We start from the raw sequence: 16562 nt of genomic DNA on the forward strand, positions 1-16562 counted from the left end.
TTGGAAGATTGGGATTGACATATATTCACTACTGTATATAAAACAGATAACTAATAAGGACCTACTGTACTGCATAGGGAACTCTTCTCAATACTCTATAATGATCTATATGGTAAAAGAGTCTAAGGAGGAGTAGGTATATGTACATGTATAACCGATTCACTTTACTGTATCCCTGAAACTAACACAATATTTTAAATCAGCTATACCCCATTTAAAATTTTAAAATAGTAAATAAACAAGTCACACTTTAGGGGCAACTTTAATATTTGACCAGTCTGCAGTACATATGTGGCTAAATTAGCTCTGTGTAGGTTAATCAGTCACTTTTACCTTAATGGAAATTAACAGATTCTGATAGGTTTACTCTTAACAGAGTTAGGGAAGAGTAGGGTCTGAATAAGGATATTAACATAAGAGGGACATTCCTAAAATAAAGGCTCAAAAATGAAAGGATCAGGGATAAACATAAGTCTTATTTTATAACATTCTCACAATCTCTGTGATACAGTTGCTTAAATAACAGAAATATGTATGTATTTTAAGTAAAAAGATATATGCATGCTCTATCTCAAAATTTTGAAAATATTGAACCACCTACCATGGATAGATATTTTCTTGCCCAGGACGGAGATCACACCAAGTGACTTTTCTAGGGATTTTTAAATAATCATATCTCAGATACCACTTATATTTAATAAAGACAAAGTTACTAAAGAATTGCCATAACTTCAAGATCAAATATTTAGACTATGTGGCTTAATTAATTTTCCCATTGGTCTTTTTTGTGTTTTTTTTTTTTTTCCTCTGTGTGCCTTTTATATTCAGTTTTTATTTGAAACTGTCATAAGGACCTGAGGTTTACTTGGAGATTAGTCAGAAATAGCTTTTTATGATGCTGTGTAGTCTGTGTATGTGTGTCTGTGTGTGCTTCTGTATTTGTTCACTCATGAGGGGAAGGAATCCTTGTTATAATACTGTTCTCCTATATATAAATAACTGATTATATTGTATCAATTTTCCTTAATATTAAGGACTTCTTAAAATTTTGAAATAGAAAATAAATGGATGCTTTTCTTGGGTAAACCTTGTCTTCCTTTTGTGTTAGTACTTCACTGAGAAGTCAAGGGCAGAGAGTGAATATCAAGAAGGAAGATAATAGAACTCTAATGAGAATAAACAAGATCAAGTGCTTCCTGCAGTTTGTACTGACTCAGAGGAAAATAATTATGGTGATAATAAAAAGATGAGAGGAAAAATCACCTACACCTTGTTGAAAGATTTTATTTTTCTTTTTTTTAATTTAATTTTATTTTTAAACTTTACAATATTGTATTGGTTTTGCCAAATATCGAAATGAATCCACCACAGGTATACACATGTTCCCCATCCTGAACTCTCCTCCCTCCTCCCTCCCCATACCATCCCTCTGGGTCGTCCCAGTGCACCAGCCCCAAGCATCCAGTATGGTGCATCGAACCTGGACTGGCGAATCATATCATACATGATATTCTACATGTTTCAATGCCATTCTCCCAAATCTTCCCACCCTCTCCCTCTCCAATAGAGTCCATAAGACTGTTCTATACATCTGTCTCTCTTTTGCTGTCTTGCATACAGGGTTATTGTTACCATCTTTCTAAATTCCATATATATGTGTTAGTATACTGTATTGGTGTTTTTCTTTCTGGCTTACTTCACTCTGTATAATAGACTCCAGTTTCATCCACCTCATTAGAACTGATTTGAATGTATTCTTTTTAATGGCTGAGTAATACTCCATTGTGTATATGTACCATAGCTTTCTTATCCATTCATCTGCTGATGGACATCTAGGTTGCTTCCATGTCCTGGCTATTATAAACAGTGCTGTGATGAACATTGGGGTACACGTGTCTCTTTCAATTCTGGTTTCCTGAGTGTGTATGCCCAGCAGTGGGATTGCTGGATCATAAAGCAGTTCTATTTCCAGTTTTTTAAGGCATCTCCACACTGTTCTCCATAGTGGCTGTACTAGTTTGCATTCCCACCGACAGAGTAAGAGGGTTCCCTTTTCTCCACACCCTCTCCAGCATTTATTGCTTGTAGACTTTTGGATCGCAGCCATTCTGACTGGTGTGAAATGGTACCTCATAGTGGTTTTGATTTGCATTTCTCTGATAATGAGTGATGTTGAGCATCTTTTCATGTGTTGTTAGCCATCTGTATGTCTTCTTTGGAGAAATGTCTATTTAGTTCTTTGGCCCATTTTTTGATTGGGTTATTTATTTTTCTGGAATTGAGGTGTAGGAGTTGCTTGTATATTTTTTTTTCCATGTGTAACAATTTATTTTATTTTTTATTGTTATTATTTTTTAATTTTATTTTATTTTTAAACTTTACAATATTGTATTAGTTTTGCCAAATATCAAAATGAATCTGCCACAGGTATACCTGTGTTCCCCATCCTGAACCCTCCTCCCTCCTCCCTCCCCATACCCTCCCTCTGGGTCGTCTCAGTGCACCAGCCCCAAGCATCCAGTATCATGCATCGAACCTGGACTGGCAAACTGAGGTGTAGGAGTTGCTTGTATATTTTTGAGATTAGTTGTTTTTCAGTTGCTTCATTTGCTATTGTTTTCTCCCATTCTGAAGGCTGTCTTTTCACCTTGCTTATAGTTTCCTTTGTTGTGCAGAAGCTTTTAAGTTTAATTAGGTCCCATTTGTTTATTTTTGCTTTTATTTCCAATATTATGGGAGGTGGGGCATAGAGGATCCTGCTGTGATGTATGTCGAAGAGTGTTTTGCCTATGTCCTCCTCTAGGAGTTTTATAGTTTCTGGTCTTACGTTTAGATCTTTAATCCATTTTGAGTTTATTTTTGTGTATGGTGTTAGAAAGTGGTCTAGTTTCATTTTTTTACAAGTAGTTGACCAGTTTTCCCAGCACCACTTATTAAAGAGGTTGTCTTTAATCCATTGTATATTCTTGCCTCCTTTATCAAATATAAGGTGTCCATAGGTGTGTGGATTTGTCTCTGGGCTTTCTATTTTGTTCCATTGATCTATATTTCTGTCTTTGTGCCTGTACCATACTGTCCTGATGACTGTGGCTTTGTAGTAGAGCCTGAAGTCAAGTAGGTTGATTCCTCCAGTTCCATTCTTCTTTCAAAAGATTGCTTTGGCTATTCGAGGTTTTTTGTATTTCCATACAAATTGTGAAATTATTTGTTCTAGTTCTGTGAAGAATACCGTTGGTAGCTTGATAGGGATTGTATTGAATCTATAAATTGCTTTGGGTAGTATACTCATTTTCACTATGTTGATTCTTCCAATCCATGAACATGGTATATTTCTCCATCTATCAGTGTCCTCTTTGATTTCTTTCACCAGTGTTTATAGTTTTCTATGTATAGGTCTTTAGTTTCTTTAGGTAGATATATTCCAAAGTATTTTATTCTTTTCGTTGCAATGGAGAATGGAATTGTTTCCTTAATTTCTCTTTCTGTTTTCTCATTATTAGTGTATAGGAATGCAAGGGATTTCTGTGTGTTGATGGTATATCTTGCAACTTTACTATAATCATTGATTAGTTCTAATAATTTTCTGGTGGAGTTTTTAGGGTTTTCTATGTAGAGCATCATGTCATCTGCAAACAGTTAGAGTTTTACTTCTTCTTTTCCAATTTGGATTCCTTTTATTTCTTTTTCTGCTCTGATTGCTGTGGCCAAAACTTCCAAAACTATGTTGAATAGTAATGGTGAAAGTGGGCACCCTTGTCTTGTTCCTGACTTTAGAGGAAACACGTTCAGTTTTTCACCATTGAGGATAATGTTTACTGCGTGTTTGTCATATATAGCTTTTATTATGTTGAGGTATGTTCCTTCTATTCCTGCTTTCTGGAGAGTTTTTATCATAAATGGATGTTGAATTTGTCAAAGGCTTTCTCTGCATCTATTGAGATAATCATATGGTTTTTATTTTTCAATTTGTTAATGTGGTGTATTACATTGATTGATTTGCGGGTATTGAAGAGTCCTTGCATCCCTGGGATAAAGCCCACTTGATCATGGTGTATGATCTTTTTAATGTGTTGTTGCATTCTGATTGCTAAAATTTTGTTAAGGATTTTTGCATCTATGTTCATCAGTGATATTGGCCTGTAGTTTTCTTTTTTTGTGGCATTTTTTTTAGGTTTTGGTATTAGGGTGATGGCGGCCTCATAGAATGAGTTTGGAAGTTTACCTTCCTCTGCAATTTTCTGGAAGAGTTTGAGTAAGATAGGTGTTAGCTCTTTTCTAAATTTTTGGTAGAATTCATCTGTGAAGCCGTCTGGACCTGGGCTTTTGTTTGCTGGAAGATTTCTGATTACAGTTTCAATTCCCATGCTTGTGATGGGTCTGTTAAGATTTTCTATTTCTTCCTGGTCCAGTTTTGGAAAATTGTACTTTTCTAAAAATGTGTCCATTTCTTCTACGTTGTCCATTTTATTGCCATATAATTGTTGATAGTAGTCTCTTATGATCCTTTGTATTTCTGTGTTGTCTGTTGTGATCTCTCCATTTTCATTTCTAATTTTATTGATTTGATTTTTCTCCCTTTATTTCTTGATGAGTCTGGCTAATGGTTTGTCAATTTTATTCATCCTTTCAAAGAACCAGCTTTTGGCTTTGTTGATTTTTGCTATGGTCTCTTTTGTTTCTTTTGCATTTATTTCTGCCCTAATTTTTAAGATTTCTTTCCTTCTACTAACCCTGGGGTTCTTCATTTCTTCCTTTTCTAGTTGCTTTAGGTGTAGAGTTAGGTTATTTATTTGATTTTTTTCTTGTTTCTTGAGGTATGCCTGTATTGCCATGAACTTTCCCCTTAGGACTGCTTTTAGAGTGTCCCACAGGTTTTGGGTTGTTGTGTTTTCATTTTCATTCGTTTCTATGCAAATTTTGGTTTCTTTTTTTATTTCTTCTGTGATTTGTTGGTTATTCGGCAGCGTGTTGTTCAGCCTCCATATGTTGGAATTTTTAATAGTTTTTCTTCTGTAAGTGAGAATTAATCTTACTGCATTGTGGTCAGAGAAGATGCTTGGAATGATTTCAATTTATTTGAATTTACCAAGGCTTGATTTATGGCCCAGGATGTGATCTATCCTGGAGAAGGTTCTGTGTACACTTGAGAAAAAGGTGAAATTCATTGTTTTGGGATGAAATGTCCTATAGATATCAATTAGGTCTAACTGGTCTATTTTATCATTTAAAGTTTGTGTTTCCTTGTTAATTTTCTGTTTAGTTGATCTATCTATAGGTGTGAGTGGGGTATTAAAGTCTCCCACTATTACTGTGTTATTGTTAATTTCTCCTTTCATACTTGTTTGCATTTGTCTTACATATTGCGGTGCTCCCATGTTGGGTGCATATATATTTATAATTGTTATATCTTCTTCTTGGATTGATCCTTTGATCATTATGTACTGACCATCTTTGTCTCTTTTCACAGCCTTTGTTTGAAAGTCTATTTTATCTGATATGAGTATTGCTACTCCTGCTTTCTTTTGGTCCCTATTTGCATGGAAAATCGTTTTCCAGCCCTTCACTTTCAGTCTGTATGTGTCCCCTGTTTTGAGGTGGGTCTTTTGTAGACAACATATGTAGGGGTCTTGTTTTTGTAAACGTAAATGGGTTGAATACCCCATCCAAAAGACAAAGACTGGCTGAATGGATACAAGATTTTATTTTTCTAGCTATATGGTTGATTAGCTAATTAATTGATTTGGCTTATTAATGAGATAGTTCATTACTCTAAGACTAGCATGCAGGAAAGTGCATGCAGGTGTGATGCCTTGGTATAGATTTTTATAAATAAGTAAGTTACAACAGCCAAGTTAGATTAACTAATGTGTGCCTGCTAGAGGGAACAAGATTTAGCAATCAAGAAAAAAAAATTGTTGTTTAAATACAGAAAATAAAAGGGAAGAAATAAGAACAAGACAGACAGGAACAAGAACAATAAGAAAAGACAAGAACAAGAACAAGAAAGAATAAGGAATTTCTTAGGAAAAAAAAATATATGTATACTATATTTCCTTCGTAGAATTTACCCAGAAGGAGAAATTAAATTGTCTTATGAAAATCATATGTAAAATCTATTGAGTCTGAATAATTTTTCGCTTAGCTTAATTAAAAGTTAGTTTTAAATAATTCAGTCTCAATTTTCCCACCTATAAAATAAAGATAATGATAGTAGTAATGTCATAGGACTATTTTGATGATTAAAGGAATAATCTTACTGAAACCTATTTTAAAACGTTGTCACATAGTATTAAATAATAGATATACAAAAGCATATTGCTAAGTTCTAAAACCATACACCTAAGAGGATATCTCGGAGAAGGCAATGGCACCCCACTCCAGTACCCTTGCCTGGAAAATCCCATGGACAGAGGAGCCTGGTAGGCTGCAGTCCATGGGGTCGCTAAGGGTCAGACACGACTGAGCAACTTCACTTTCCCTTTTCACTTTCATGCATTGGAGAAGGAAATGGCAACCCACTCTAGTGTTCTTGCCTGGAGAATCCTAGGGACGGCAGAGCCTCGTGGCCTGCCGTCTATGGGGTCGCACAGAGTCGGACACGACTGAAGCAACTTAGCAGCAGCAGCAGCAGCAGCAAGAGGATATCTAATATCAGCAAAAACTGAGTTACAAGTTAACCCCATGGTGCTGATCTATTTGAAATATGCATTTCCTAAGATGTACAGAATGTAGGGATTGTATATGTTTGATGGTCTGTGATGTTGATGATGGCAAAGATGTTGATGATGAGAAACAGAATAATAGCCATCATTTACTTAAGTACATTACATGGGTTAGATCTGCAATAGAAACATTGCATATGCAATCACATTAACTTTTTTAAGCTGGTATTTATTAGGTGATTTTTTTAAAAACATTATTGGGTACACAAAGACTCTAATGGTACCTCTCATCTCCAAATACCCAGTGCTATTAAAGAAATATGATATGAACTGGGGCAAATTAAATGTTAATGAAATATTTGCTATTCCTTCAAACTTCTGTAGATTCATCCCTTTGATTGGAAAGTAGTACTATGTTCAAATCACTCATAAAACCAACTGGGGAAAAAAAATCCATCTTAACATGTTCCATTAGAAACCCAATCAAAGAATGAACTTGTACCCATTTAACTAGAGCTAGACTCAAAATAGTCACTTGTTATGTTTTCACATAACCTTTTGGTAACTCATTAGTTCAGCTTTAGATAAGGAAGATATTTGGATATCTGAGAGAGATATAGAATTCTGAATTGTAATCACTCAAAACTACAATGATGTAATATGTAACATATAATTTGAGTATTTTTTCCTTTAGGGATTAATGCACATTATTTAACAAAAATTACTAAATTAATTTTGGTTTAGTATAGTCACTAATTCATGTCTGACTCTTTGCAACCACATGGACTATAGCCCACCAGGCTCCTCTGTTCACGGAAATTCTTCAGGCAATGCTACTGGAATGGGTTGCCCATTTCCTTCTCCAGGGGATACTGCTGACCCAGGAATCAAACCCAGGTCTCCTACATAGCAGACACATTCCTTACCAACTGAGATATAAGGTAATTGTAGTATTTTTTTAATTATTATTTCAGCTAAATGATGCAGTTTTGAGTATTGCTAAACATGAATGGATATGAAACATGCGAAAGCATATTACAGCCTTTTTGGCATACACTGTACTTATTGGGGGGAAAATATATTAGATTCTGTATTCATAGCATTTGCCACTAAGTCACTTGGTCATCATCTGTCAGAGACTTCACTGAAGGGAGGAAGTTGAACGCTTCAACTATATCTATACCGCTACAGTCAGATCAGGCATTCAGTCATATTCGGCTCTTTACAAACCCATGGACTGCAACACACCAGGGTTCCCTGTCCATCACCAGGTCCTGGAGCTTGCTCAAATTCATGTACATCGAGTCGTGATGTCATCCAACCATCTCATCCTCTATAGTCCCCTTTTCCTCCTGCCTTCAATCTTTCCCAACATCAGAATCTTTTCTAATGAGTCAGTTTTTCACATCAGGTGGCCAAAGTATTGGAGTTTCAACTCCAGCATCAGTCCTTCCAATGAATATTAAGGACTAATTTCCTTTAGGATTGACTGGTTGGATCTCCTTATTGTCTGAAGGGACTCTCAATTGTCTTCAACACTACAGTTGAAAAGCATCAATTCTTCGGTGCACAACGTTTTTATACTCAAACTTTCACACCCATTTAGGACTACTGGAAAAACTATAACTTTGACTAGACAGACCTTTGTTTCCAAAGCAATGTCTCTGCTATTTATTATGTTGTCTAGACTGCTCATAGCTTTTCTTCCAAGGAGCAAGTGTCTTTTAATTTCATGGCTGCATTGACCATCTGCAGTGACTTTGGAGCCCAAGAAAATAAAGTATCACACTATTTCCAAGTTTTCCCATCTATTTGCCATGGAGTGATGGGATCAGATACCATGATCTTAGTTTTCTGAATGTTCACTTTTAAGTCAACTTTTTCAACCTTTCATCAAGAGGATCTTTCATTCCTCTTCATTTTCTGCCATAAGGGTGGTATCATCTGCATATCTGAGGTTATTGATATTTCTCCCGGCACTCTTGATTGCAGCTTGTGCTTCATCCAGCCTGATATTTTGCATGATTCACTCTGCAAATAAGTTAAATAAGCAGGGTGACAATATACAGCCTTGACGTATACTCTCTTTCCGATTTGGAACCAGTCTATTGTGCCATGTCTGGTTGTAACTGTTGGTTCTTGACTGCATACAGATTTTTCAGGAGGAAAGTAAGGTGTTCTGGTAGTCCCATCTCTTTATGAATTTTCTATCATTTGTTTTGATCCAAAGAGTCAAGGAATTTGGTATAGTCAATAAAGGAGAAGTGAACATTATTCTGGAACTCTTTTGCTTTTTCAATGACCCAAAGGATGTTGCCAATTTGATTTCTGGTTCCTCTGCCTTTTCTAAATCCAGCTTGAACATCTGGAAGTTCATGGTTCACGTGCAGTTGAATCCTTGCTTGGAGAATTTTGAGCATTACTTTACTAGTGTGTGAGATGAGTGCAATTATGTGGTAGTTTGAATATTATTTGGCATTGCCTTTCTTTGGGATTGGAATGAAAACTGATATTTTCCTGTCATGGGACCACTTGTGTTTTTTCCAAAATTGCTGGCATATTGAATGAAACACTTTCACAATATCATCTTTTAGCATTTGAAATAGCTTAACGAATTCCATCACCTCCACTAGCTTTGTTTGTATTGATGCTTCCCAAGGCCCACTTCGCATTCCAGGATGTCTGGCTCTAGGTGAGTGATCACACCTTCATGGTTATCTGGGTCATGAAGATCTTTTTTCTATAGTTCTTCTGTATATTCTTGCCACCTCTTCTTAATATCTCTGCTTCCATTAGGTCCACACTGTTTCTGTCCTTTATTGTGCCCATCTTTGCATGAAATATTCCCTTGGTGTCTCTAATTTCCTTGAAGAGATTGCTAGTTTTTCCCATTCTATTGTTTTCCTTAATTTCTTTGCATTGATCACTGAGGAAGGCTTTCAATCTCTCCTTTCTATTGTTTGCAACTCTGCATTTGGATGGATATATCTTTCCTTTTCTTTTGTCTTTAACTTCTCTTCTTTTATCAGCTATTTGTAAGGTTTCCTCTGACAATCATTTTGCCTTTTGCATTTCTTTTTCTTGTGGTAGTCTTGATCACTGCCTCCTGTACAATGTCATGAACCTCATCCATAGTTCATCAGGCACTCTGTCTATCAGATCTAATCCCTTGAATCTATTTGTCACTTTCATGTATAATCATAAGGGATTTGATTTAGGTCATAACTGAATGATCTAGTGGTTTTTCCTACTTTCTTTAAGTCTAAATTTTGAACTAAGGTGGTCATGATCTGAGCCACAGTTAGCTCCCAGTCTTATTTACACTGACTATATAGAGCTTACCTGTTGGCTCAGCTAGTAAAGAATCTGCCTGCAATGAGGGAGACCTGGGATTGATCCCTGGATTGGAAAGATCCTCTGGAGAAGGGAATAGATACCCACTCCAGTATTCTGGCCTGGAGAATTCCATGGATTGTATAGTTCATGGGGTCACAAAAAATCAGACACGATTGAGCAACTTTCACTTCACTTCACACAGAATTTCTCCATCTTTGACTACAAATAATATAATCAATCTGATTTCAGTACTGACCCTCTGGTGATGTCCATGTGTAGAGTATTCTCTCATATTGTTGGAAAAGGGTGTTTGCTATGACCAGTGAATTCTCTTGGCAAAACTCTGTTAGCCTTTGTCCTGCTTCATGCTATAATCCAAGGCCAAATTTTCCTGTTAGTCCAGGTATCTCTTGACTTCCTACTTTTGCACTTCAGTCCCCTATAATGAAAAGGACATCTTTTTTGGGTGTTAGTTCTAGAAGATCTTGTAGGTCTTCATAGAACCATTCAACTTCAGCTTCTTCAGCATTACTGGTTGGGGCATAGACTTGGATTACTCTGATACTGAGTGGTTTGCTTTGGAAACGAACTGAGGTCATTCTGTCCTTTTTGAGATTACTCCCAAATACTGCATTTCAGATTGTTTTGTTGACTATGAGGGCTACTCCATTTCTTCTAAGGGATTCTTGCCCAAAGTCATAGATACAATGGTCACCTGAATTAAATTTTCCCATTCCCATGCATTTCAGTTTGCTGAATCCTAATATGTCAGTGTTTGCTCTTGCCATCTCCTGTTTGACCACTTGCAATTTACCTTGATTCATGGACTTAACATTCCAGGTTCCTATGCAATATTTGCTCTTTATAGCATCAGACTTTGCTTCTATCACCAGTCACATCCACAACTGGCTGTTGTTTTTGCTTTGATTCCATCTCTTCATTCTTTCTGGAGTTATTTCTCCACTTTTCTCCAGTAGCATATTGGGCATCTACAGACATGGGGAGTTCATCTTTCAGTTCATCTATCTTTTTGCCTTTTCGTGCTGTTCATGGGGTTCTGAAGGCAAGAATACTGAAGTGGTTTGCCATTCCCTTCTTCAGTGGACCAAGCTTTGCAGAATTTTCCACCATGACCCATCCATTGGGTGACCCTACATGGCATGGCTCATAATTTCATTATGTTAGACAAGGCCATGTGATCAGTTTGATCAGTTTTCTGTGATTGTGGTTTTCATTCTGTCTGCCCTCTGCAGGATAAGGATAACAGGCTTATGGTATCTTTCTGGTGTGAGAGACTAACTGAGAGGGAAACTGGGTCTTATTCTGATGGAGGGGGCCATGCTCAGTAAATCTTTAATCCAATTTTCTGTTGAGGAAGACTGTGTCCCCTCCCTGTTGTTTGACCTGAGGCAAAGGTATGGTAAGGGTAGTGAAGGCAATGGCAACATCCTTCAAAAGGTCCTATGTACACACTGCCACACTCAGTGCCCCTGACCCTGCAGCAGGCCGCTGCCAACCCTCGCGTCTACCAGAGACTCCTGGTCACTCCTGAGCAAGCCTGGGCCAGTCTCTTGTGGGGTCACTGCCCCTTTTTCCTGGGTCCTGGTGTGTACAAGGTTTTATTTGTGCCCTCCAAGAGTCTGCTTCCCCAGTCCTGTGTAAGTTCTGTAATCAAATCCCACTGGCCTTCAAAGTCAAATTCCCTTATGGTTCTCAGTCCAGTCGCCAGATCCCTAGGTTGGGAAATCTGTTGTGGGCCCTAGAACTTTCTTAGCAGTGTGAGAATTTATTTGGTATAATTGTTCTGAAGTTTTTGGGTCATCTACTCAATGCCTCTATCGTGGGGTTAATGACAACCTCCTCCAAGAGGGCTTATGCCACACACTGTGTGACCCAGGCCTGCTGTAGCCAGAGCCCCTGCCCCTGCGGCAGGCCACTGCTGACCCATACTTCTGCAGGAGGCACTCAAAAGCTCAGAGGCAGTTCTGACTCAGTCTCTGTGGTGTCTCTGGGTTCTGGTGCACACAAGGTTTTGTTTGAGCCCTCCAAGCATCTCTGATGGGTATGGGGTTTGATTCTAAATGCAATTTAACCCCTCCTACTTCTTGATGGGCTCCTCCTTTGCCCTTGGACATGGGGTATCTTTTTTTGGTGGGATTCAACATTCTTCTGTTGAGAGTTGTTCAGCAACAATTTGTAATTTTGGAGCTGTCACAGGAGAAGATAAGCACACATCCTTATACTTTGCCATCTTGTAGGTACTATACCACTTTATGTTATTAATTATTTTTATTTTATTTTATTTTATTTATTAATGTATTTTTTAATATTGTCACTCCCCCAGTCATTAAAAGTCATAACTAAATAAAATAAATAAGTGAAATCAAATCAAAGTTCAGAAAAAAAGGAGTGAAAATATAATGAATAATAATGTCTGCTATTTAGTCCCTTGCAAATATTTGTGTATGTTATGAAAATAATTCTTACGTATCACTCCATTCTTGCCTCTGATAAATATGCAGTTTATCAGTAAACTGGCAAATTACATCTAGCCACAGGAAAAATAAAACATTGTTGAGGTTTAGGATTTCTAAAATTAACTATTAAGAAGCCCTAATCAGTGTTTTTGACTTTTAGTAAAAGAAAAATATTTATTTATTTATTTAATTTTTTAATATAAATTTATTTATTTTACTTGGAGGTTAATTACTTTACAATACTGTATTGGTTTTTGCCATACAAAGCGAATTTTTAAACTTAGCAGAATTTAAAAGAGAGGATGTAAATATTCCAAGAGACTGAATTCTGTACTGTGCTCAGTCGCTCAGTCATGTCCAATTCTTTGCAACCCCTTGGACTGTAGCCTCCAGGCCCCTTTGTCCATGGAATTTTCCAGACAAGATTTCTGGAGTGGGTTTCCATTTCCTACTCTGGAGATCTTCTCAACCCAGGGATAGAACCTGCGTATCTTTCATCTCTTGCATTGGCAGGTGGATTCTTTACCACTGTGCCACCTAGGAAGACCATTCCTAGACACATGCTGTCCCTAATGGCCAGAGGGAGATCTGGCGTGTCTTCCTGTGTCCTCACACAGTTCAGTATTCTTTCTAGCATGTTATTATACTTATTATTATTATTATTATTGGCTCACCTGTTATTCATTATAAACCCTTGAACAGTGAATAGTATTTAATATTTATTTTCTTCCTTCCTTCCCTCTTTTCCCGTCTTCTCTCCAGAAGCATGTTCTTGCAGTCTACTAAATCCAGTCTACCAAATCCAGACCCTAAATCTCTTGTTTTTATCTTCTGTGTGTGTACTTTGTGCTGTACATTCACCACTGTTTAGCCATCCCTTTTTTCAGTGAAAGATTCCCAGTTTGCCTCTTACTCCAGGCTAGTCCAGTATCTGAATGTAGTATCCTACAACATAAGAATTTAACTAAAATTTAACTACCTGTGGAAATCACAAAATATATTTAATTAGGAACAACTATGTGCCAGGTATTCTTTGAGATACATCAATGAACAAAACTGAAATCCTTGTCTCCTAAAGTGTATATTTTATATTTTGCTGAGAAGAGTCAAACTCATATTAAATTCTTGTTTACAGTGCCTCTTGTGTTTGTTTCTGATTCAGTTTAGAGCACTTTTTAAAATTATAAAACATTTTTTAAGTTCTCATACACATTGATTTTTGAAACTTCTATCTTTCTGTTTCAAATAAATTAATAAAACTGAAGAATTAAATTAACTATGCCTTAAATTGAATGTTGTATTCTTAGAAGTAAGACATTATATGTGTATATGTTAATTATATATATATATATATATACACACATATATACATATATGTATGTGTGTGTGCACATGCACAATATACTCTTCTGTTAGGAATTTTTCTTTTATTTCTAAGTGTTCAACCTTGGGTAAACTTTTAAACTTTTACTAAATATATTTTTTTTTCAAAATGTGTATAATAGGATTCTATTTGATCATCTGTTATGATGATCAGAAATATTGTAAGTAAATGGTCATCAAAAGGCCACTTATACTGTTACAAAAGCCTAAACATATGTGGAATTTAGGGATTAAAGTTAACAAAGTAATTTGCCCAAAAATATAACTTGCTTAAGTTTCATTGTTGCTAAGTTGTATCCAACTTTTTGCCACACCGTGGACTGAAGCATGCCAGGCTCCACTGTCCTCTGTCTCTGGGGGTTTGCTCAAATTCACATCCATTCATCAGTGGTGCTATCTAATCATATCTTCCTCTGCACACTCTTTTTCTTTTGCCTTCAATTTTTCCCAGAAAAATGGTCTCTTTGCATCAGGTAGCCAAATTATTGGAGCTTTGGCTTCAGCAACAGTTCTCTGATGAATGTTACAAGCTTATTTCCTTTAAGATTAACTGTTTGGATCTCTTTGAAATCCAAGGCACTATCAAGAGTCTTCTGCAGCACACCACAGTTTAAAAGCAACATTTCTCCAGTCCTTAGCCTACTTTATGGACCAACTCTTTTCTTGACCTGAATACAGGTTTATCAGGAGTCAGGTAAGGTGGTCTGGCATTTCTATCTTTCTCAGAATTTTCCAGTTTCTTGTGACCCACGCAGTCAAAGGCTTTAGTGTAGTCAGTAAAGCAGAAGTAGATGTTTTTTTGGAACTCCCTTGTTTCCTCCGTGATCCAACGAATGTTGGCAATTGGATCTCTGGTTCCTCTGACTCTTTGAAACTCATTTTGTACATATGGAAGTTCTCAGTTCACATACTGCTGAAACTTAGCTTGAAGGATTTTCAGCATAACCTTGCTAGTATGTGAAATGAGGGAAATTGTACCATAGTATATTCTTTGTCAATCTCCTTCTTTGGAGTTGAAATGAAAACTGACCATTTCCAGTCCTGTGGCCACTGCTGAATTTTCTATATTCGATGACACATTGAGTGAGGCACTTTAACAGCATCACCTATTAGGACTTCACATAGCTCAGCTGGAATTCTGTCACCTCCACTAGTCTTGTCCATAGTAATGCTTCCTAAGGCCCACTTGACTTCACACTCAAGGATGTCCAGGTCTAGGTGAATGACCACACTTTCATGGTTATCTGGGTCATACTATCATTTTAGAATAATTCTCCATATTCTTGGCACCTCTTCAAAATTTCCTCTGTTTCTGTCAGACCTTAACAATTTCTTTTCTTTATTGTGTTTATTTCTGTGTTTGTGGTTTTCATTCTGTCTGCCCTCTGATGGATGAGGATAAGAGGCTTGTGTATGCTGTATGGAGGTCAAGAAACAACAGTTAGAACTAGACATGAAGCAACAAACTGTTTCAAAATTGGGAAAGGAGTACATCAAGGTTGTATATTGTCACCCTGCATACTTAACTTCTATGCAGAGTACATCATGCAATATTTGGCAAAACTAATACAATTATGTAAAGTTTAAAAATAAAATAAAATTAAAAAAATAAAATAAAAGAACATTAAAAAAAAAAAAAAGAAACAAAAAAAAAAAATGCCAAGCTGGATGAAAAATAAGCTAGAATCAAGATTTTAGGGAGAAATATCAATAACCTCAGATACGCAGAAGACACCATCCTTATGGAAGAAAGCAAAGAGGAAATGAGTAGCCTCTTGATAAAAAATGAAAGAGGAGAGTGAAAAAGCTGCCTTAAAATTCAACATTCAGAAACCTAAGATCATGGCATCTGGTCCCATCACTTCATGGCAAATAGATGGAGAAACAAAAGAAACAGTGACAGACTATTTTCTTGAGCTCTACAATCACTGCTGATGAAATTACAGTGAAATCCCTACAGCCATGAAATTAAAGGACGTTTGTGCTTCGGGGAAAAAAAAAAAAAAACTATGGCCAACCTAGGTAGCATATTACAAACCAGAGATATTACTTTGACGACAAAGGTCTGTCTGGTCAAAGCTATGGTTTTTCCAGTAGTCATGTATGGATGGGAGTTGGACCGTAAAGAAGGCTGAACACTGAAGAATTGATGCTTTCTAGCTGTGTTGCTAGAGAAGACTCTTGAGAGTCCCTTGGACAGAAAGAAGATCAAACAGTCTCCTAAGGGAAGTCAAACCTGAATACTCATTGGAAGGACTAATACCTCTTTACTTCCTAATTTGCATTCCAATCCCCTATGATGAAAAGAGCACTTCTTTATTTCTTTCTTTTTTTTTTTTGGTTTTAGTTCTAGAAGGTGTTGTAATTCTTCATAGAGTCATCAGCTTCAGCTTCTGTAGCATCAGTGGTTGGGGCATAGACTTGGATTACTGTAATGTTGAATAGTTTGCTTGGAAATGAACCAAGATTGTTGTGTTGTTTTTGGGATTGTACACAAGTACTGCATTTTGGACACTTTGGTTGACTGTGAGGGATAAGGGATTCTTGCCCATTGTAGTAGATATAATGGTCCTATGAATTAAATTTGTCCCTTCCCTTCCATTTTATTTCACAGATTTTTAACATTTTGATGTTGACACTTGCTGTCTCTTAACTGACCACGTCCAATTTGCCTTGATTCATAGATGTAACATTCCAGGTCCCT

General features: G+C 36.7%; 1 protein-coding gene across 5 annotated transcripts in view; it reads left to right on the forward strand.

Annotated features, from left to right (window-relative positions):
• The window catches only part of GRIA4 (glutamate ionotropic receptor AMPA type subunit 4), a 686576-nt gene that overhangs the window by 132244 nt on the left and 537770 nt on the right, over positions 1 to 16562 (forward strand). The gene's annotated exons all lie outside the window — the stretch shown is intronic.

The sequence above is a fragment of the Bos mutus genome, chromosome 15 (genome assembly GCF_027580195.1).
Source record: "Bos mutus isolate GX-2022 chromosome 15, NWIPB_WYAK_1.1, whole genome shotgun sequence".
NCBI classification, from domain to species: Eukaryota; Metazoa; Chordata; class Mammalia; order Artiodactyla; family Bovidae; genus Bos; species Bos mutus.